At 41.6% G+C, this 7,887-nt stretch overlaps 1 protein-coding gene across 1 annotated transcript in view; it reads right to left on the reverse strand.

Moving 5' to 3' along the window:
- Eef1aknmt (eEF1A lysine and N-terminal methyltransferase) overlaps positions 1–7,847 on the reverse strand; it is a 41,759-nt gene extending 33,912 nt beyond the window's left edge. The window contains exon 1 of the mRNA XM_026787632.1: positions 7,621–7,847. The gene's annotated coding sequence lies outside the window, so the exon portion shown is untranslated. The remainder of the gene's footprint in view (positions 1–7,620) is intronic.
- Positions 7,848–7,887: the final 40 nt, after the last annotated feature.

A 7,887-nucleotide genomic window follows, 5' to 3' on the forward strand; every position in this document is an offset into this window, starting at 1 on the left:
TTTTCGAGACAGGGTTTCTCTGTGGTTTTGGAGCCTGTCCTGGAACTAGCTCTGTAGACCAGGCTGGTCTCGAACTCCCAGAGATCTGCCTGCCTCTGCCTCCCGAGTGCTGGGATTAAAGGCGTGCGCCACCACCGCCCAGCACAGAAAAGCTTTTTTTTCTTTTCTTTTTCCTCTCTGGTATTACTGTCAATCATTTTCTTATTTCTAAATATTTGTAGCAATGTGTGATTAGTCAATGTATTTATTTCTGCTGATCTACTGGAGTACGTGAAGGGACCAGTCCTGCAGACCCAGCGCTGCAGGATCTCCAGGACACAGGACAACAACAGGCTATCCAAGAGGAGTCCCAGTGAGGGCCCAGCACTGATAGTGTAGTTCGGAGGCCTGGACAAGGACTCTTTGCAAGTAAAGATGTTTGGACAAAAGGGTTTACTGTGTCACACTGCAGCTTCCATGATGAGATTGCCCCCCCTCCACTCTTCTTTTTTCTTTTCTTTTCTCTCTTAAATTTTACTGGGGGCAGCACTGCAAGGGCAGAAGGCAGATAGATATACAAGAGCAGGAAATGAATGGGATCAAGAAACACGATGTGAAAGACACAAACAATAAATAAAAAGCTTTTTAAAAATCAAATAGTGTCACTCCCTGGTGACTAAGAATTCAAATATATGACCCTATGGGGGCCGTTCTTATTTGAAGCACCACAGAAAGAAATCTGTAATTCCAGTAAAATTTAAATTGGCAATGCGGCTTCTATTCCTCCTTTGTTAACCAAAATACTTCTAAAAGATCAGTAGTGGCCTGGAATTCAATATATCTAATTGCTTTTCTAGTATTTTATTTTCTCTTAAGTTTTGACACTAATAGCCACCCCTTTCCACTTCATGGGGGCAGAGGGAGAGCTTTGGGGATTAAACCCCACCACACTCTACCATTCTCCCACACTCCTCTATTTTTAATTTGTTTTCCTTTTTTTTTTTAAGTGTTAGGGCTGGCCTTGAACTCACTGAGATCCACCTGCCTCTGCCTCCCAAGTGCTGGGATTAAAGGCTAAAGGCATGTGCCACCACCACACGGTGACACTCATTCTCTTAATTTTCTGCTCTTTTCCTTTGCTGTGATTTGGATATGGCTTGGGTATGCTTCACAGGAGTACTCAGAACAACAATGTTGGAAAGCACTGGAACCTTTACAAAGTGAAGCTTAGCATAAGGTAATTAGATCATCAGAAGTATCAGGATGATGGAGGAGACTAAAGAGCCAGGTTCAAAATTACGTTCCTGGAGTTAGTGCCCTTGTGTTATAAGGAAGAAGACTTGGTCCTCCTCACCATGGCTTTCTGTTTTGCCATCTAATCCCCATCTAGTATGTGCTCCTTCCATGAGGCCATCAGCTGTATGATGTAGAAAAGAGGACACTGACTACAGGCCAAACTGGTGGAGCTATTTGATATTGTATTTCAACCTCCCAAGTGTAGTTAAATCAACCTCTTATAAAATACCCATTCCGATAGCTCAATGTACCAATAGAAAATAGACATTCTTGTACATACTCTTCCTTGGTCTCCTCTTCCTAGAGATGGCAGTTGGGAGGATGACTGCTAAGTGACTTTCTAGACTAAAAAAGAAAAAAAGAGAGACTTCATGACTTTTCTGTCTTCTACTACTATTCACTTGATTGACAAGAGGAGTGGGAAAAGAAATAGACCAAGACAGGGTTAGCAATGGCTGTACTCCACAGCCAGACATCCTTCCTCCTGTAGCCATGACTTTGTCATTTTCTGTCAAGCCTAATTTTCTGTCTTGCAGGGGTTGATTCATGCCATTGTCCACCTGACTCTATTCCTTTTCAAATATTGCTTAATGTTTGAATCTTAAATGTCCCCCAAAGATTCATGTATTGGACTTGATCTTTTGCCTGCAATGCTATTCAGAGATAGTGGAGACTTCAGGAAGTGGGCTTAGATCATTGGATCATTGGAGACACTGCCCCCAAGGAAATTGTGAGATCTGAGTCTCTTTGACTTTTTCTTTGGCCACCATGAAGTGATCAGCTTGCTCCTCAAACTGTCCCTTGTCATGATAATCTATCTCATTACAGGCCCAAAAGTAATGAGCCCAAGTTATTATGGACTAAAATCTCTGAAATTCATTAATCCAATTGACCTTTATTCTTTTTATGCTATCTCATGCTGTATTTGTTACTTCTGAAACACCACAACCAAATATAGAACTTATAGAAGAAATAAATTTATTTGGGTTTATGGTTCCAGAGGGTTAGAGTCCATGATGGTGAAGCAAAAGCATGAGAGCAGAAGCAGGAAGCTTGAACCACAAACACCAAGCAGGGAGTGCAAACTGGAAATGGCATGGGCCTTCTGAAAGCTCATTCCCCATGCCCAGTAACACACTTCCTCCAGCAGGGTCACACCTCCTAAACCTACCCCAACAGCAGCACCCACTAAAACACCCGAGACTACAGGGGGAATTCATTCAAACTACAGCACACAAGCATTTTATCATAGTGATGGAAAGCTAACACACTCGATTTTGTGCTGCTGTGTAAAACTGAGTTCCTGTATAAGGAAGAGAGTATACAATTCATTGTTTTTATATCCTTACCCTTTAAAAGAATGCCTGTCACATCTGTCTGAAAGATTAACCAATTCATTTTGATATTGCACCCAAAACTAGCATTACCACTTTCAGCAAGAAAGTAATGTTTGATCTCCAGCATACTAAAGCCTTCCAGATCAAGTGGGATCACCCCAAGACATTAAGCTTGAAAGATTGTTTCTATGTGATTTAAGAACAAACTAGGGTCTGTGGCTTCCCCGCCAACAGTGAGTGGACAGGCCACAGGAAGTTCACAGCTTCCACTAGGAAAACAGACTGAGGTTCTGATGGAACACCTAGAGACAAAACGGAAAAAGCAAAAGGAGAAACTAAGAGGATTCTATGTGGCAAACCAAAGAAAGACTACAAAATGTCAGATGAAAATAACATCATGAAGCCAGGCGGTGGTGGCGCACGCCTTTAATCCCAGCACTCGGGAGGCAGAGGCAGGCAGATCTCTGTGAGTTCGAGACCAGCCTGGTCTACAAGAGCTAGTTCCAGGACAGGCTCCAAAGCCACAGATAAACCCTGTCTCGAAAAACAAAAAAAAAAAAAAAAAAAAAAAAAAAATAACACCATGAGTCAATAATCCAGAGCTTGCGCATCAATTTGGAAGAAATCGACACAGGGACCATCCCCAAAGAAATCCTAAACACTTGCATCTTGCTGCACTCTCTCCCCACCTTATTAAAAGTATTTGATAAAGCCATGGGTACAGGTTGAAAGCTGGTGTATAATGCTGGGTAGCTACCTCCTCCAAAGTGGAGCATTACACTTTGAAGGAACAGCTTTAGAAGATTTAAGAGGCTACAGAAAGCTCCAAGGCTTAGGAAGTTACAGGATTCACAAGGCCCCGAGGTTATAAAAGCAGTAAACAGCTGGTAGGAGGAGGCTCTTTGGTAGGATCATCTGCAAGTTCCACAAGGAGCTTCAGGGATGCAACTTTCATGAGTCATCCCCCATGTCGTGGTTGGCTTTGAGTCACCCATGGTCCTGTAATTAACTCCAATGAACTCTTCAGTTCACCAAAGTAGACTTGGGTGGAATTATTCTTTTGTCTGGTGCTGGTGCACCTATTTTGGGTAAATAGAGATTTGGTCACATCTCTCCAGGAAGTCATACATCATAGAAGAAAACTAGTTAGACAATGTGTTTGTTCATGGAATGTTCTACAGTCCCCAGGTTGCCAAAGCTGCTGTCTGGCCTGCTGTTAGACCACATAGCATGTGTTCACCATGGCCATTGAACACAGATCATAGAAATCATGTGCTTTAATCAAAACTTTGATAGTTTTTACATAATAAAATTGTTCTACTTACATACTGAGAAAAAATATTGTCTCATTTCTTACTGCTTCCACTTTGCATTAATTTTTAGCTATTAAGTTGGCAAATACATTTTTACTATCCCTTTGTTTTATTATTTGGCTTAGAAATGTTATTTTAAGTGTCAGAAATTTTCCTAAAGGAAATTAGGAATAATGTACCACAATGCAATATTTAAAAATAGTTTATTTTGCCTGTTGATTCTGATCTATTTTCTTTTTTATGTATGTAGACCAGACTAACCTGGAATGCACCAAGATCTATCTGCCTTTCATTCCAAGTGCAGGGATTAAAAGTGTGTGTCACCAAGCCTACCTCCTATTTTTAAAGCCTTCTAACTACAAATATGTAATAGCCACTATGTGTCCCATTCTACTTTTGTGTGATTGTGGCATTTAAGCATGTTAATTCTATACTACTTTCAAGGATTTAGTAGTGGAATATCTGGAACATTCTTAATTTGCTAATGCTGTGTCACTGCAATAGATTCAACTTACCAATATATTTCCACAATTCAACATTTTTATTCCTCCTTTTAAAAGGTATAAACTGCTGGGCAGTAGTGGGGCATGCCTTTAATCCTGGTACTCGGGAGGCAGAGGTAGGCAGATTGGTGAGGCCAGTCAATTGTAACAAGATGCCATGAGAGTCTGGTAAGGATTTAGCCACTGACTAAAGGGATCAAAATCCCACAACAGCCAAGGCTACACAGAGAAACCCTTAGAGAGAGGAGAGAGAGAGAGAGAGAGAGAGAGAGAGAGAGAGAGAGAGAGAGAGAGAGAGAGAGAAAGGACAGGACCCACTTAGACAAAATACTTAATGTGAGCTTGTAAGCTTATAGTTCTGCAATATTTACTAATGTTGGATAAATTACATAATGTTACCTCATAATCATGCTCTCTAAATTGACAAGGAAAATGATACTATCACTAGGTTGTTGTATAGAAATACCATGTGTTAATTATGAGGATAGTGCTTAAAGACAGGCATTTGACAAAGGGTGGCCATTTTTAACTTAACAGTAAATTAAACTTACAACACAACTCGATGTGTTTCTCTGATGTTCTTATCTTTGTGGGGGCACTTCCCTAAGATAAAATTCTTGTAACAATCTATCAATGAACAAGAAGAATTAAGAGGAAAAACAGAGAACCTCTATAAACCCTTCTCACACTTAAAGTTTCTGGGGAAGTCATCTGGGCGTTCCCAGTACCATAAATACACACACACACACACACACACACACACAGTTTTAAAGATTTATTTATTATGTATACAGTGTTCTGCCTGCCTGTACGCCTGCGGGCCAGAAGAGGGCACCAGATCTCATTATAGCCGGTTGTGAGCCACCATGATGACAACTTTACTACCCTGGATAACTGTCCCATTGGAGTAGTCTGTCCTGAAAAGTTACACTGCACTAGGAATGCAAGGTGACATGGTTCAGGACAATGAGTTGACCTTGTGCTTTCAAACTTGAAGCAGGATAAAATAGTCTAGAACAGTGATTCTCAACCCTCCTCCTAGTGTTTCAACCCCTTAATACAGTTTTAGGTTGTGGTGACCCCTCCTCCCAATCATAAAATTACTTTGTTGCTACTTCATAACTGTAATTTTGCTGTTGTTATGAGTCGTGATGAAAATATCTGTTTTCTGATGATCTTAGGGAGCCCCAACTGAAAGGGTCATTTGACTCCCCAGCCCACAGATTGAAAACAGCTGGTCTAGGTCTAAGACAGTGCTTGAGTGATTAGCTTGTAAGTGGAGTCAAGCAGGAGTCTGAGCCAAAGTAAAGTGACAGATACAGAACAGAACAGCAATGCCAGGTCTTCATAGAACTTTTACTTTCCTATGGGCCCGAGCAAGGAATCAATGATCAACGCTTTTTAATGAAAGCAGTTTCTCAGGGCTTATTGCAAGCTATTGATAATTTCCCTTGCTTACTGATAGACGGGACTGTGGTGATTTGAACAAGAATGGCCCCATAGGCTCAGAGTTGAATGCCTGGTCATTAGGTCGAGGCACTGCTTGGCATGGATTAGGAGGTGCGGTCTTGTTGGAACAAGTGCAGCCTTGTTGCAGGGGTATGTCACTGGGGGAGGAGGGATGGAATTGGGGCTCTAGCCAGGCCCAGTGTTTCTGTGTGCCTGCTGCCTACAGATCCAGATGGACAACTCTCAGCACCAACCGTGCCTGCCTGCACGCCACCATGCTGATAACGGACTAAGCCTCTGATACTGTAAGCCAGACCCAGTTAACTGATTTCCTTGACGAAAGTTGCTGTGGTCTCTTCACAGCAACAGAACATTGCGTAAGACAGTGACTCACGTTGGCCATAAAAATCACATTTCCTAAGTATTCACAGATATTAGTGAGAGTCAAGGGGACTTTTTCACAGTATTAAAGAGTGGAAGCATTCCTGGTCCAAAAGCAATAAAAATAATTAGCAAAATTAAAGTATCATGACTAAAAAACAAAGAAAAATAGATGATTTATTAAAGCTAAAAAGTGACACGTCTATTGCAGCTCTATGACCATACTTCCTTACACTGTCCACGCGTACTTCCTTACACTGTCCATGCGTCTAGTGCAGCTCTATGACCATAGTTCCTTACACTGTTCACGCTTCTAGTGCAGCTCTATGACCATAGTTCCTTACACTATCCACACGTCTAGTGCAGCTCTATGACCATAGTTCCTTACACTATGCACACGTCTAGTGCAGCTCTATGACCATAGTTCCTTACACTGTCCACACGTCTGTCGCAGCTCTATGACCATACTTCCTTACACTGTCCACAGACAAGGGCTAAGGAATACAGCAAGGAAGTCCCACATAGTCAGCAAATATATAGATAAAAGATCTACTAAAGGGGCTGGAGAAGGTTCCACGGTTAAAGGCACTAACTGTTCTTTAAGAGGACTCAGGTTCAATTCCCAGCACCCACATGGCAGCTTTAAGTCCAGTCCCAGAGTTCCAAAGTGGTATATATATATATATATATATATATATATATATATATAGCCAAAATACTCATGCACATAAACTAATAAATATATATATATACAGCCAAAATACTCATGCACATAAACTAATAAATCTTTTAAAAACAAAACCAAAAACAAATGAAGGGCCATCTAGATCTCGGTGATAATCTCAACACAATGCCCTGACAGATACACAGACTAAGATACTTCCTTCCGTTCGGAGCAGGCCATTTCAGTCCTGGTCAACCAAGTTGTGTAGGACTGGACTCAAAAGCAGAGAGCTGAACATCAACTCCACGCTAAAGAACAGCTAGCTGCTAGAGGGGTTTCCCCAGGAATTTTCCTCCTCCGGTTTGTTCTCTTGCTCCCCAACATCCTTTGTTATTTGTACGTCTCTAGAAAAGACCTGGCAACATATTTCCCCACAGTTAAAGCAGTAGCAACAAAGGACTCCTAACGATTACGTTTAAAAGACATGAAGGGAAAATAATGAATAACAAGAGAAAATAAAAACAAAATACAAAACAAAGTTTTCGGACTAAATCTAACGACATCAGATTTGTAGGTTTAAGTAAATACGCCAAGCAGAGAATGGAAAGGCGCAAGGGTGATTTCCCACCTAAAATCCTGCGTCTGAATCCTGCTATTTTAGGCTACAACTAAAGGAAATGAAACTGAGTAACCCTTACCAGCGCTCTTCAAGCCTAGCCAATTTTGTAAGCGACATCAAACAGCTATTTCATCAGAAACCATGGCATTTCATCTTATACTCCCTCAGACCGTCCACAAAGCAGCAGCTAACCGTAGACACCCCAGTCACCCCTTCAGCGACCCGATTCGGACAGACTTCTCAACTTTCCCTACTCATCCCACGAAGGATCCACGTGCTCCGTCACTGGATCTGAACGTCCAGTCTATCGCGGATTCTCCCAGAACGGGCCGAGCGATCGACCCGC

The sequence above is a fragment of the Microtus ochrogaster genome, assembly GCF_000317375.1.
Source record: "Microtus ochrogaster isolate Prairie Vole_2 chromosome 6 unlocalized genomic scaffold, MicOch1.0 chr6_random_2, whole genome shotgun sequence".
Classification (NCBI taxonomy): domain Eukaryota; kingdom Metazoa; phylum Chordata; class Mammalia; order Rodentia; family Cricetidae; genus Microtus; species Microtus ochrogaster.